We start from the raw sequence: 16,185 nt of genomic DNA on the forward strand, positions 1-16,185 counted from the left end.
CGATGAGCATGAAAGGCCATCGCAGGATGGCAGGGTTGGTCTCTCCAGCAGGTAAACAGGAAGTCACAGGGATAGGCTAATACCCTCACTGCGATTATGTCATTGCTACTGGCCTATCAGGTAGCGCCAAGGCAGAAGTGACTGGTGGAGAGCAGTATAAAAGCAGCCGCAAAAAGCATTAAGACAGCCGAGGAGAAGAACAGGGCAGCAGAGAGGGGCACAAAAGCAATAAGGCCTACAGGGAGAAAAGCTAAGAGCAACGGGGAGAAAAGCAGTGGAGAGAGGGGTATAAAAGCAGGGAGAAAAGCTAAGACCTATGGGGAGAAAGGTAAGACCTACGGGAAGAAGAACGGGGAGAGAAGCAGCAGATAGGGGTACAAAAGCAAAAAGTCCTGCAGGGAGAAGAATGGGGAAAAAGCAGCAGAGAAAGAGTATAAAGGCAGCCGCTTCTGGCAATAAGTGGTCCGGTCGCGGTGCCGGCTTTTCCCAGACCCTCAAGAGTGTGCCTTGTAGGCAGTGTTGCTGCAGGTTGGCGACACATATATACAATATATCACACATTTTATATATTTGATGTATTATAATTAGACATATATTATTAAATTATCAAATTCAAGCTAATTACTTAAATTCTTTGTTGATTGCTTTTAAACCTTTTTCATATTAGAATTTTCTAGAGCATTTAGAAGGATCAAGAAATAAAAAAAATGACACTTTCACAATACAGTGATAAATCTTACGTTTCAATATATTTTTTTATTATAATCATGTATTTGCAGTTTAAAATTTGCGATGATGTTGGATATATATATGAGTTCATTTCTACTAGATCACATATTTTCAGTTATATTATTTCATAGTAATTCCTTTAAAAAGTCCTTTAAAATATCTTTAAGAACTACACAATTGGGCCCAGTGTGATAGTGGCTAAATCCTTGCCTTGCATGTACTGGGATCCCATACAGGTTCATGCCTCAGCTGCTCCACTTCCCACCCAGCTCCCTGCTTGTGGACTGGGAAAGTCATAAAGGATGGCCTAAAGGCTTGGAACACTGTACCTCCCAAAGCCTTGGGACCCTGCACCAGCGTTGAAGAAACTCCTGGCTTTGGATTGGCTCAGCTCTGGCCATTTTGGCCACTTCGGGAGTGAACCAGTAGATGTAAGAACTTTCACTCTGTCACTCCTTCACTCTGTAAATCTGTAAAATCTGTAAAAATCTTAAAAGATAAATAAATTTTTAAAAAAGAACTACATAATACACATATATGTGTGGAATGATACACATGAGTATTCCAGAATTTGTTCAATAGTTCCTCTGATTTTGAATACTGCAAATATTCTATGCGCTGTTTCACTCCACAAGTGGTCAAAACGACCAGAACTGAGATGATCAGAAGCCAGGAGCCAAAAGCTTCTTCCAGGTCTTTCATGCGGTGCAAGGTTCCAAGGCTTCGGGGCATCCTTGACTTTTTTCCCAGGCCACAAGCAGGGAGCTGATGGGAAGTGGAGCAGCTGGGACAGTAATGGGCACCCATAAGGGGCCCAGTGCATGCAAGGCAAGCATTTCTGCTAAGCTACTGCGCCAGGCCCTGTATAGGCACTTATTTGAGATTCACCTTCTCATGGAGAAAATGCCTAGAAGTTAATTTACTGGGTCAAAGGATATATTTTTACACAAAAGTTCTTGATATGTAATCTCATATTACTTTGCAAAATTCCATGTCAATATATACCCTCCATCACCTTCTGGAATACCTGTCTTCCTGCACACTCAGTGTCATGAAGATTTATTTCATTTTGGAAGTCACATCTTTAGCTGCTGGTGTTACAATGCTTTCTCATATGTTTATTAGACACTTACATTTCCTCATTCATGATTTTTCTTTTTATATTCTTTTTAACTAGTCTTTTCATGAACATGTATCTTTCATGTCTTCATATCATTTGCTCCTACTTGAACTCTGATTGTAACACCATGATCTGAACGCTTTTCATCTCACACTGAACCCTGGGATCGTGTCTTCTTTGTCTGTATTCCAGGTTTCTTCCATTCTGGTCTACTCTATTTGTTGATGTCCTAGGGTATTTTTGAAAATGATGCTTTTATCATGTCAGTCCTGATCAAGTACTGAATGATCTGTTGGCTCTGAATATTTATCTGCTAAATTCAGTTCCCTCGTGCAGGGCAAAATTCATCCCACTTAAAAGATATCTCTGTATATGTTCTTTTGACCTAACTCTGCTTTTCACTATATAGAGCTTTCATGCAGCTTAGTGTTATTATGTGGATAGTTCTATATAATGCACAATATGGTATATTAGAACACAAGAGCTGGCAGGGTGCTTTAAAGAGTATCAGTATGCAGTGCTTTGGAATTAATTAAAAGACAGAACTGAGGCTAGAAACATAGTCCCTTGATACCAAGTTAAGGGTTTTTAGAATACAAAATTGATAAAAATATATTTTTGAGTATTTTAAAGAATAGTAGTAATTAGGAAGACAGTTAAATTTCAATACGTTGCTACGCATAAGGATTGCTAAAATCAAGCCATATAGAAGGTTTGAGTATTCTTATGACATGGCTAATATGTACTTATAAACTGACCTAATCTGTCATTAGAATTTTCTTAAAATTTGCATATCAGCAAATGACTCAGTTTATACTGGTTTTTCTTGCTAATTTCTCCTTTTAACAAAATGATCTGAGTACCCAAAGCCATGATATTGTGGCTAAAGCCTTGCCTTGTACGTGCTGGAATCCCTAATGGGTGCCAGTTTATGTCCTGGCTATTCCACTACTCATCCAACTTTCTGCCTGTAGCCTGGAAAAGCAGCAGAGGATGGCCCAAGGCTTTGGGACCCTGCATCTACATGGCAGATCCACAAGAAGCTCCTGGCTCCTGGTTTCTGATCAGCTCAGCTCTGGCTGTTTTGGTCACTTAAGGAGTGAAGCAGTGAATGGAAGATCTTTCTCTCTGTCTCTCCTTTTCTCTACACATCTGCCTTTCCAATAAAAAAAAAATCTTTAAAAAATGATCTGAAAGAGAGTTACAGAGATCTTCTTCTGCCACTTTCAAACCAAATCCTTTATCCCCTAGATGTCCTTGCCTGTTCTTTAGCAAAAGAAATTCACTGACTTAAGGGAGTGATTCAGCTGGCTTTACAAGCTTCTAATTACCAGATTCAAGGAATTATTTACTTCTCCAATAGATAACATTTTCCATGGCCTGTGTTGTCCTGGAGTGATTTGTGTGGGAAATACCAGGTCTGTGCAGAAGGTAACTACCATCTTCACATAACCCAAGGCCAATTAATTTGCCAAAAAGATTTCCTAAAGATCATGATGGCCTCACCAACCAATCAAAGAAAAGCCGTGAGCTCCCTTGACCAACCAGACACTTGAACACAAGCTGATCATGCATCTCTCAGCCCCAGTTTCAATTTATAAGACTCTTCACTCCTAATTCCTTGGGGAACCTGCAAAGCAAGCAATAGCTGCCTGGGTCATTATTTGTGCTTTTGCATTGCGGATAAATGGACCCATTTTTGTCCTGGGGTGGGGCAAAGGGAGTAGAGGGGAGGAAGTCTACAAAAATGTCTCCAAACAGTTTTGGATATTGTGCAAAAAGTTCACTCCCCAAATGCTAGTTTGTTTTAGTGCAATAACAGCACAATGTTTTTACTCTACTTTATTGTAAATCATTATTAAGTTTCTTCATAATATCAAGGAAAATGCAAATTTCCAGAAAATTCATATAAAGATTTTTTAACTATAGTTGAAAATTATAGAACATACTCCTAAAAAGCAACAACAAAGACCAACATGACCACTGCAAACACCTCTATTTAAACAGTAAACACCATGAGCTATTTGGAAGGACATGGGTTATGTGACTGCTATTTAATCATCACTTCATATTCAAGAATTTCACAGAATTTTCCCAATTAAAACTTAACTGATGTAATAATGGAAGTAACCAGACACATGTGTTATTTATAAGGTTGGGGTGGGAAAAAGGGGGCTAACGTAGAAATATCTATGAATGGGACTAACTTGTTGAACAGCTCATTGACTGCAAAGTGATGCTTCACAAGTGATGCTTCACAAGTATGTGTTGGAAAAAGAATATTTATTTCTTTTTTTTTAAGGCAGTGTGATTTTCATTAAAAGATTTGTTTGCTTTCTTGAAGAGCAGCTAGAAAGAGATAAAGACAGAGGCGGGGTCTCACGCAGTAGCCTGTTGGCTAAAGTCCTCACCTTGAACACATCAGGATCCCATATGGGCACCAGTTCTAATTCCAGCAGCCCCGCTTCCCATCCAGCTCCCTGCTTGTGGCCTGGGAAAGCAGTTGAAGACAGCCCAAAGCCTTCAGACCTTGCACCTGCGTGGGAGACCTGGAAGAGGCTCTGGGCTCCTGGCTTCGGATTGGCTCAGTTCTGGTCGTTGTGGCTGCTTGGGGAGTGAATTAACAGATGGAAAATCTCCTCCCTGTCCTCCTCTTTCTATGTCTGACTGTCCAGTAAAAATAAAAAAATTTTTTTAGACAAAGAGAGGATGAGAGGCAGAGGGATATTTTTTTTTCCATCTGATGGTTCACTTCCCAAATGACTGCAATGGCTGGAATCACATCAAGGTGAAGCCAGGATCCAGGAACGCTATCTCAGTAAGTACTGACTCATCTCTCCATACTTTCATAGGCACATTAGTGGAGAGTTGGATCTTTTCTAGGGACATTATCAGGGAGCTGGATTGAAAGTAGAGCAGCTGGGACTCAAACCTGCTCACACATGAGATGCTGCTATATAAGTGGTGGCTTAACATGCTGTGACACAATGCCAGGCCCCAGAAAGAGTAATTTTTAAATCATTACGTAGCTTAATCGCTTATAAAACCAAATTTTAAATAAAATGATAGGGCATTCTTCAGTTAAGTGATACTCTCAAAAAGATCTCTCTTTGTGCATGTGTGTGCACGCAAAACAGGTCCTTCCATTTGTCAATCAATAATATTTACTTGAGCATCTACTTTGGGCTATAAGCTCCCTATGACACAAAATAATTTTTGTGATTATTTTTAATTGCTTTATCACAAACATTAATAAGCATATATATATACATACATATATATATTTATAGAAACAGTGCTAGGAAGAGATGAACAGATAAATAGCATTCTAAATTTTTCTTTCATATAGCATATATTTCATTAGTGATGACTATTACAGAGAATAAACCAGAATACTTAAGCCAAAATAATCATCTAGTAATCATTCTGGAGTAACAAACTGTGCTTTAAAACATCCAAATTGCTAGAATAATGTACTTCTCAAAAGAGAAACAGCAAGAGAGTGAGAGAATAAGAAAGAAGACCAAGGAAGAATAAAGCCACATTAAAAAAAAGATTCCTGAGGAAGGACTAGTTACATGTTTTTCATAACAATAAAATTAATTTATTGACATATCAAAAATTATTATTATAAATTTTAAAAACCCCACAGAGTCTAAACAAAAGGCATTAGTTTAAGAACACTAGTTCTGGCAGTATAAAATACAGGATTCAAAAGTTAATTCTGCCATTTATTAGTTAAAACTTCCCTAACAGTGAATGTAGCAAATTTGCTCTTATTTGCTATTCCATAAAATGGAATTAAAAATAATTGACTGTAGAGATGATTGAATAGGAATATATGTAAAGCTCATTGCCCAGTATAAATACTCAACTGCAATCTATAGTACAATTTTTAATGATGTACCTGAATTCAAAAGAGGTAAAAATTAAACACCTATTGTTTACTGCAATAAAAATCAGTACAACATAAAATGAGAAAACCAAGAAGATCAGAGTTTAAAAGATAATTGTTTATGGAGAAACACAAATAAGTGAGTTTGAAAGCTCACTTTGATGTAATCAGATCTGGGCTCCCACAGAGGTGACTGAAAGTCTGGCTCTATGACATAATGGAATCGAAAAGATTCTATTTGAAAAGGTAGGTCTCAATTCTGCTTCTTACTTCAACAACAACAACAATAAACTGCAAAAACTTGACCAACTACTTCCTGGGGCCACATCTTTTAAATGGCTACAAATCTGAATGAGGGAGCTTTGCAATCAAACATTCTTGCAGGGAGGAAGATTTGGACTGGGACTAGGATTGCAGGGATCCAGATGTAGACAAGTGGAAAACCACCAGTCCACATGTGCAAACAAAGAAAAGAAGAAAAAAAAGCAAGAGACAAGTTGAAATATCCCATGATCAACCTGCAAAATAAAATTCTAAAACACAGCAAGAAATCTAGTTTTAAGGAAATCAACCAGGGCTAGAGTGCCTTGGTTCAACTGGCTAATCCTCCATCCCCAAGTGCAGCCTCTTATATGAACACTGGTCCATGTCCTGGGTGCTCCACTTCCCATCCAGCTCCCTGCTTGTGGCCTGGGAAAGCAGTGGAGGATGGTCCAAATCTTTGGGACCTTGCACCTGCATGGAAGACCCAGAAGAAGCTACTGGCTCCTGGTTATGGATTGGCTCAGCTCCGGCCACAGTGACTACTTCGGGAGTGAATCAGTGGATGGAAGATCTTTCTCTGTCTCTCCTTTGTTCTCCAAATCTGCCTTTCCAATCAAATAAATAAATCTTAAAAAAATACACCAGTAAAATCAGTAACTACAACATTAATCCCAGATTAATTTGCTTTTTAAAAAAGATTTATTTTATTTTTATCTCAAAGTCAGATATACAGGGAGGAGGAGAGACAGAGAGGAAGATCTTCTATCTGATGTTTCACTCCCCAAGTGACTGCAATGGCTGGTGCTATGCCGATCTGAAACCAGGATCCGGGAACTTCTTCCAGATGTCGCACATGGGTGCAGGGTCCCAAAGCTTTGGCCCGTGCTCTAGTGCATTCCCAGGCCACAAGCAGGGAGCTGGATGGGAAGCAGAGCTGCCGGGATTGGAACTGGTGCCCATATGGGATGCTAGCGCTTTCAAGGCAAGGACTTTAGCCACTACGCCATGGCACCGAACCCAGATTAATTTGATTTTATAGAATTATCTGATAGTTAACAACAGAATATTTGAGATGCTCAAAGATAAAGCTATAATAGCTGTAAAATTAATAATTAATTATTAAATTAAAAGATTGAAAAGGATAAACATAAACTGAAATGATAAAAACCATCAGAAATCTCAAAAATAAAAACATAGGTTAAATGACATCCAAAGTTTATAGATGGAAAACTTCAGATAAAGCAATTTTAGGAAAGGATAATATATATTGGAAGGTGATGTTAAAAATCCACTCAGAAGAGAATATACATTTAAAAAATGAAATTGGCAGTTGAGATGTGGTAATTACTATGAAACCAATATGTATCTTTTAATAATTCCAGAAGAAGATAGAGATTATGACAAAATAGAATTTTCTGGAATTGGAATCCTGATATTAAAGATTGAATCCTCAGAGCTGGTCTGGTAGCACAGCCAGTAAAGCTGCCTGCTACAATCCCAGGATTCCATATAGGTGTGCCAATTTGGTCTCAGCTGCTGCATTTCCAGTTTAGCATCCTGCTCATGAGCCAGAGCAAGTGGCAGAATAGAGCCCAAGTACTTGGATCCTGGCACCAACATGGAGACTCAAAAGAACCTCAAAAATCCTGGTTCCTGACATCTGACTTCTCTGCTACTGTGGCCATTTGGGGAATTAACCAGCAGATGAAACACACCAACAATAGAGACGACATGTGATGAGAAAGTTAGAGGAAAATCCAGAGACTGAAAATTCATGTCTAAAAATAGTAAAAGTTATTGACATTAGATGAGCAATGATTAAATTTAAAAACACAGAAAACATTAAAATGGCTTGTCACTACAAATAAGTCGGAGAAACTACTTCTAACAAAAAATGAAGTAATAACATCGAATTAAGAAAAAACTAAATCAAGAGCCACGTTAAAAAGAAGTAAATGAAGCATAAATGTTTAGTAACTTAGAGAAACAAAAGGTTAAGAGTAGTATTAGGAATAAGTAAAGGACGTAAAAAATAAACAAATTGAAAATATCTAGACTATATGAACATTTTTAAGTAAATACATTTGAAAACATACTGTGAAGTATTCATTTTTGCTAAAAAAGTTTAGCAAATTCAGCTAACAAGAAATAGAAGACTTAACTAAAGTAATAACTAAGAAGAAATTGATAACAGTCTGTTTTAAATTACTTATTACCTATTAATAAAAAGTAATAAGTCCAGATGATTTTAGATACATATGTAAACAAATATTCAGAATACATAAAGCCTATATATTAAAAAAAAACACAAATTGATTTGGAAACAGGAAAAAAACTGAAACGACACTCAATGAGACTAAAATTTCTGTGAAATAACACTCTATAGTAATTTTCAAAAACAGAAATTAAAGATAAATCTACATATGCAAAGAAACTACATAAAATGTCAGTAAATTAGAATGAATAATACATAGGGCTGGTACTTTGGCACAGAGGGTTAAAACTGCCACCTGTGATGCCAGCATCCTCCCATGTAGCCTTTTGTTAATGTGCCTGAGAAGACAGCAAAAGATGGTCCAAGTGTTTGGTCCTCTGCCACCGCTGGCCACTCCTGTGGGGAACCCTGAACAAGTTCCTGGCAGGCTGTTATACCTATGTGGGGACCTGGGGAGTAACGTAAAATGCCTATCTCGGTTTCTCCCTCTCTCTCTGTAACTCTGAGTTTCAAAATAATTAAATAAATTTTTGAAAAAAAAGTAACAGGAGAGTTTGGCAAATTTCCCTAAATAAACCAAAGGTAACCAATGAACAATAAAACATAAAACAGATTCTGCACACAGCAGTTTAAAAAATCTAGGTTGTAACAGAAGAAATTTAACAAAATAGATTTCATATCTTTATGGCAAAAAATTATTAACTATTATTAGAGAATATGAAAAATATCCATGTACAGGAATATTGTTAGTGTTCAGAAAGTACATATTGTAAAAATGTCAATCTGTCCTGGTTACTCTCTAAAGTAAGATCAGAAGAATTTTTGTCTAACTTGACTGACTAAAATTCATACTGAATAGCAAAATGCCAGAAGAAGTCAAATCAATTTTAAAGAGCAAAAAAGTATCTTACCAAATAACATACTATTACAAAGCAAAGGCAATTAAGGCACTATGACATTAGCATAGAGATAGAAAAATGGTCCACTGGATGAAAAAACACCCAAAAACCAGATTTGATGTAGTTGAAAGATGGAATTACACTTATTGGACTAAAGATGACTAACTCATTAAATGGTACAGTGATAACTGGAATATCCATAAGAAAAAATAATAAAATACAGGTGCAGATAACATACTATAAACAAAAATAAATTCCAAGAAGATTCAAGATTTAAATGTAAAAGGCAAAATTTTAAAATGATTGGAAGAAAACACAGTGAAATTTCTTTATGACCTTGGCATATGGCAGGATTTCTTAAATGACATGAAGGCACATGAAGGAAAAATTTAACTGCACGAAAACTGGAAGTTTTAAAAAATAAATGCAACTAAACAGTTAAAGGAAATGAAACTAAACAGTTTCAACTTTAAAGGATGAAAGTCCAGAATATCACACTAGCTTAACACCCCAAAATACAGAAAAATCAATAAACTCAAAAGAAAGCTAGCCAAAAGATACAAATAGATAAAGCACAAAGGACACTCCAAAATGACTTATCAATGAATGTGAAATATTTTAAGTGAGATATTCTCCAATTCCCAAGATTTTAACAAGTCTGACTACTCCAAATGTTGGGGAGCATGTGGAGAAACTCCAAGAGATTGTTACAAAGAATGTAATTGGTACTTCCACTCTGTAGACATTTTATAATGCCCAGTGAAGTTCAAAATGTCTATTAAACAACTCCACTTCTATGTATATAAATGAATAAAGATTTAACTACAATATTGTTTGTGATCACAAAACATTGGAAATAATGTCTAACAATGAGAGGATCTATCAATTTTAGTGACATGTACAGAATACATGTTCTTTTACAAGCCATAATATACAGCTTATCTACAACTAACTCATTACAATAAAGGTCAGAGGGATTCTGATTGTATTTAGCCTTTTATGATGGCTTTGGAAACTCACCTCTAAGGGAGTCAGGAAAGACTTCTTAAGTATTGCAAATGTTCTGACCATGGATTGGGGGTTAGCACATAGCTGCATCCCAAAGATGGTCAAACTGCATACCTAATTTGTCTACTTCACTATAGGTAAATTATAATGGAATAACAAAAAATTAAAGTAACTTCAGCAACAAGCATTCCAAATTATTAAGATGTATGTAACCTAGATATTATAGTTTTGTATTTCATGTTATTATACACTTTTTATGTTTGAAATATTTTACACTAAAAGCATGCATATGGCAAAGACTGTTTGTTCTAGCTAGATTAATCAAGGTAAAGGGAAGGACAGGTTATCTCTTCAATGTCCCTCAAGTTAGATCTCAATATTCTAGGGGTGAATAAGCACACCATCAACAAGCACACAGGTTATCTCTTCAATGTCCCTCAAGTTAGATCTCAATATTCTAGGGGTGAATAAGCACACCATCAACAAACACACAAAGTGATCGTTTTGTTGAATCAAAAGCAAAACCCAGACTGCATATTTTGACTATGTATAGAATGATAAACTTTCTTAAGTGAGTGACCGAAAGGCCTACATTGTGAACAGTCAGACACTACCGATAAACCGACATCATCTAGCTTTTTCAACGGATAAAGTGAAGGAGTGTGTTGCTAAAGACTTTCCTGCTTTGAATCAACAAGTGTTTTGGCATCAAAACTGCTATTTGCTTGCGGGGTCCACCTCTGGTTTCAGGAAAGAAAAACAGGCAATACCTTTTCAATGCTGCATTTCAAGTTGACCATATGGCAAGCAAGGTTTTATTCCAGCCAATTCTCTTTGTCTCACAGTGTGGAGGGAAAGTGCCAGCCACTGCTACTCTTGCCACTAGACACGGTACAGATGTTTGGAAAATGCAGAAACAGAAACAGAAATGAAACAAAAAAAACCCCTCAAAAATAAGTTTTGCATGAATGAAAAATAGAGTATATAATTATCATTGTTGCAAAAAGGTAAATGCATATTTTATTTTTTCTCCTGTATGAAACAAAATAAACCCAAACAAACAAAAACATTGATGTTTTGAGTTAATCAGTGTTTTGTTGAAAGTAACAATTATAAGAACCGATTCAAACAAGGCTAAGAGTGGAAATATAAAACAGATTTCCTTTAATCCGATAAAGATTTCTTTATCTTTAAGAATGTTAGAATTTGACCTATTTAAATGAATACTTATTTAAAAAGGAACAGAACTATCTTAAAAATATGTTTTCAGATACCAAAATGGAAATGGAATATTTCTTTGACATCTTGTAAGAGAAAAACAAATTGAAATAAAGATTCCTTAAGCTAATCAGATAATCTACAGGTTAGAAACAAATGTTTTCAAACTGCTCAAATGTACATTCCTTAACTAGGGTGGGTGATGGCGGGGTGTGCTCAGCCAAGGATGAAGTCCCAGTCACTGCAATCAGGCAAACCCTGTTAGATTTAAGCACATCAAGGCCAACTATTCAGATATGACTGTCTTTGCTTAAAACAAACTTTAAAAAACGTAACAATCTAGGAAGCACACTGGAATTGAAAGTGAGATCTTTGTGCAAGGCCTGACTCTGGCACAATCCTGTTGTATCACTTGGTTTCCTTTACTAAAGATCCTTGGGTCGCAGCATGCTAATCGCTAAAGTGTGATGCAAAATCATAGTCTGATCATCAAACTTCTTTCTAGCACTTAAGTTTTACCAAGATCTCATACAAGAGTCTTTTTAGGGCCCGGCCCCGTGGCCTAGTGGCTAAAGTCCTCACCTTGAACGCTCCGGGATCCCATATGGGCACCGATTCTAATTCCCATCCAGCTCCCTACTTGTGGCCTGGGAATGCACTAGAGAACGGGCCAAAGCCTTGGGACCCTGCATCCGCATGGGAGACCTGGAAGAGCTCCTGGCTCTTGGCTTCGGATCGGCACAGCACCTGCCATTGCAGTCACTTGGGGAGTGAATCATCGGACAGAATATATTTCTCTCTGTCTCTCCTCCTCGCTATATATATCTGCCTTTTCAATAAAAATAAATAAATCTTTAAAAAAAGAGTCTTTTTATCATACTTACCTTCTTAAAATAACAATAAAATGGAAAATAAAATAAATACATATTAAACACATGCATACACACATCAACTCTATTTCTGAATAGGCAAACACAATATTTCTTTTTCTCTTTGTGTTTTTTTTTGTTTTGTTTTATTTGTTTTGGTGGTTGTCATTATCTATTCCCTTATGTATACTTAAAAAGACAATTCTCATAAAAAAGATTTTTATTTTTTTATGAATCAAAAATAGCATACCAGTTTTTTGCCATTTAAATTCTATTAAGAATGAAAGCACAAAATCATTATGGAAATTCTATTAAGAACTTGAAAAAGAAAAAGTCAGTAAAACTGCATTTAAATTTCAAATTGTTCATTCACGTATTTTCTTTCGAAGAAACTTTATGTGCTAACTTAAACTATATTTCCTTTCCCGGAGACTATATCCTTACACTCCGAAAAACAGGGCCCTATTCTCACACCCTTTCCACCTGTCCTGAGGTAGTTAGTTGTTCAACAAAGCCAAGGTATAGATTACAGCCTGAGATACTTCACATGGGAGCAAAACATTTCATCTGCGAGACAATACTGTGGTCATTCTGCCAAGTGTAAAAGAAAGTTAAGCCCCACCAGTACTTTGGCAAGAAATTTGGTTCTCATGGCTGAATGATAATAATCATTTTCACAAAAGGCTTTTTAAAAATGAAACTACCTGGGGTACCAGCCAGAAAATATGTTGGAGAATGTAAGTTTTCCACGTCAATATTTAAACCATGCAAGACAGTATCAGTGCATCTGGAAAAAGATTTGAAAGGCCTAAAAAGAACACGAAGCATGTTGACTCCTTTGCAACAGAAGTTCAGTTTCATGGCCAGGCCAACGTCCAATGTCCTAGTGCAAATGCTCCATTGTTTCCAGAGTAGATATGCCCATGGCACCAACACAAGCAGAAAACTGGACAGGGGACACAGGACATGCAAGCCTCCTATATCAGACTCTAGCTAGGCTCTGTATATTGTGGTCCACTGGAGAGTCATCTGGGGAAACATGGGTGGGTCCGAGAGGGAAGACATGCTCTTAAACAAAAGGCAAGGTCAGAAGTTACACAGCGTAGGAGCACTCCCTACTGGCAGCTGTGGCTGGAGATGAGCTGGCTGTATATGACAAAGGTTTGCCCTTGGTTTTAGGGAGGAGGCTGATGGAGACACTGTACTTTTCCTAACTCTGATTACACTGAAATGTTTCTAGATATTATGCTGAATCAGAAAGAAGTTAGGGCATTCTGTCAATAGGAGGACATACAAAAGAGGACAAACATTTTCTGTATAGCTGACATACACAATTTTCATTGATGCCTCCTAGTCCCCAAAGTATACATGGGTGTGTGTATGTGATGTATACAGGGGAGGGGTAGAGAAGATGTAGGAGGAAATGAATTTCTGTGAAAACCATTTTGCCCCTGTAAGAGTAATCCATGGGACAGTCCAATGTGTTTATAACTTTCATGTTTTACTAAGAAATCCCATTGATGACTCCCATGAAACTGGCTGGTATGCCCATTGTGCTTAACCCCTAGACAGGTGGCCCCTGCTGATCCAAACAGGCCTCAGGCAACAACACTGGCATCTCCTTGGTTTTTGCTTCTGTTACGTTCTGCATAATAAAATGAAGGTCAAAATGGCAGCCTGCTAAAAGCAGCAGTATTTCAATTGCAGGAATAACTTTCTTGTCATCAACTTGTTAATGTGATAGTCAAACATTTCTCAGACATGCACAGTATCAGCTAACTTCAGCAGATAAAGGGTCTAGAACAGGAAGATGCTGCAGATGCTTTAGCTCAGAGGAAGGCTTAGCAGAGCCAAAACGTCAGCAGGGCCTGTTCATTCCATACTTTCCATCGGGCTTTGTGAAAGAAATGTTAGATTACTGCAATGACAAGTTTGTGACAAGCAAGTCATTTGTGCAACTGGTGCGCTCCTGTTTTTATCTGTTTACCATTCAGACTTGTGAATGCCATTTCAAGCACTTACAGGATTTCTGGCTCCCATTAGGGGGAAATGGCTCCTCCATGTTTAGAATTTTCTGCCTCAAAGAGAATTACGAAGCAATTATTTATCCCTGTGGTCACAGTGTCACACAAAAGCGCTCTTGAGTTGTTTAGTTGGACTCTGAATCATGAAATGGAGTCCTGAGGACTGGATAGCTTGGAGCATCAGAAATTTCTCATCTAGTTTACTGGAATGACTACAAAGCAAGCCTGTGAGAGTCAATAAAATTGTGGCCAGCTTGAAATACCTTGCTCTTTTGCTTCGGGATCATATATCAAGGCCATACGCTTCAAGGAACATAAACTCACTTGCAACAAGTAGGTCCTGAGAAGCTAAGGCCTGGCTTACAGACACTGGCGTGTGATCTAACACATGATAGTTTTGGTGACAAGGACCACTTTAGCTATTGGGAAGGGAATTTGTGCTGCCTTCTCTATGTATTCTGTGGGTAACTAAAAGGCCAAAATAAACCCAGCAACCATTTTAGCTGTGTGGTCAAAAGTAATGTTGGAATATAAAATTGACACTTGAAATCATTCTTTTTAACTTAAGGTTTTCATGGTAAATAAAGACACTAGCCGCTCTGAGATCAGGAATTCAAGCTCTTCTTACCAAAACTTCAGCTGAGGTCACCAAGTGACTCCTGCAAAGTCATCAGAGCCTCCTGTTGTTTGCTTGCCTGACATCAGTGGTCTCAGGGTCAGTGCTGGAAGAGGTGAAAAGTATCCCCAGGACTCAAGGGAAGAAACAGTACTCTGTAAATGCCATCGTTGGTGCTGAGCTTATAAGTTATTCCAGGGATACCCTTAAAGAACATGCTGGTTTTGGAAGTAGCAACATAAACGCAGTAACCAGCATAGCAGATCAAAGCTGGAATGGAGAGCATAAAGTCACAGACCTGACAAAAATAATGATGTAAATTGAGGCAGAGCTTGGATGGCTACGGGTTATTACAGAAAATGAGTACAGTCCTAACTGAACAGAAATTTCATTGGTGATAATCCTTTGCCAGACACTCTAAGGTGCTACACAATTTCATATGTGTAATTTAACCTTTACACAACAGCTCCATACCCTCTCAATGTTTTCTTTAGATATAGGAACTGACGCTTAGGGTCTTAAAAATGTCACCATAAATATGGAAGTTGCAGAGCTAAGTTTCCCTCTCTGCAAAGCACAGTTTTCACTGATGAAGCAGTAAAACCATTCTCACTGCCTTTAGAGGACTTCTCTCTTTGGTATACTAAGGAACATTTTAATCTATAAATGTGGAAATCTGAGAATTGGCTAGCAAAGAGCCCAACAGAAGATGCTGGCTCTAGCTGTGCTGCTGTCCTTAGGCCTCTGAGAAAGTTGAGCTTCATCAAGATGTCATTCCTTTCTCTGGTCCTGACCCATTCCCACTTTGAAGCTTTGGAGAAGAGGTAGGAAGGATTCTGACCTAGTCACTCTCTGTGGGTGATGAATGCAGGGTATCTGGTGGCAGCGTCTGGTATCCATTCCGGTTCCTTCCTCTCCCACATGCTCCCCCTACTCCCTGCTCCTGAGTTACCTCCACTTGTAAACTGTTCTTTTCAGGTAGGGGTGGGAAGGGAGGGCATCTTTTTTTTTTCCATGACACAGATCCCTGGAATAGTCTAAACTTCAGACTTTGCATAGAATGTATCTTTTGTTCAGTCTCTGCTTTGCTTCTTTTTAAACTTTGTCACCGGATCTATTTGGGTGTAACTCGGAGGTATGCAAATCAAAGCAGTACACAAGACACTGCAGCTACTCCATCCTAAAATGAAAACATGTTCATGTGGGGGGAACCTCTGTGTGAGGCATGTGTTCTGAGTAATGTGTGTCTGATAGCTGCTTTACATCTGTGGGTGGCAAAGAATAAGTTCAGAGAATTCTGCAGTTTCTTCCCTGGGTCCTTTTGGTGT

General features: G+C 37.8%; 1 protein-coding gene across 8 annotated transcripts in view; it reads right to left on the bottom strand.

Annotated features, from left to right (window-relative positions):
• The window catches only part of ZBTB20 (zinc finger and BTB domain containing 20), a 770,381-nt gene that overhangs the window by 230,893 nt on the left and 523,303 nt on the right, over positions 1-16,185 (bottom strand). For 2 of the 8 annotated variants that reach the window (XM_058661913.1, XM_058661914.1), the window contains exon 5: positions 10,901-11,012. The exons of the other annotated variants lie outside the window; for them this stretch is intronic. The gene's annotated coding sequence lies outside the window, so the exon portion shown is untranslated. The remainder of the gene's footprint in view (positions 1-10,900; positions 11,013-16,185) is intronic. 8 annotated transcript variants of the gene reach the window in all.

The sequence above is a fragment of the Ochotona princeps genome, chromosome 3 (assembly GCF_030435755.1).
Source record: "Ochotona princeps isolate mOchPri1 chromosome 3, mOchPri1.hap1, whole genome shotgun sequence".
NCBI classification, from domain to species: domain Eukaryota; kingdom Metazoa; phylum Chordata; class Mammalia; order Lagomorpha; family Ochotonidae; genus Ochotona; species Ochotona princeps.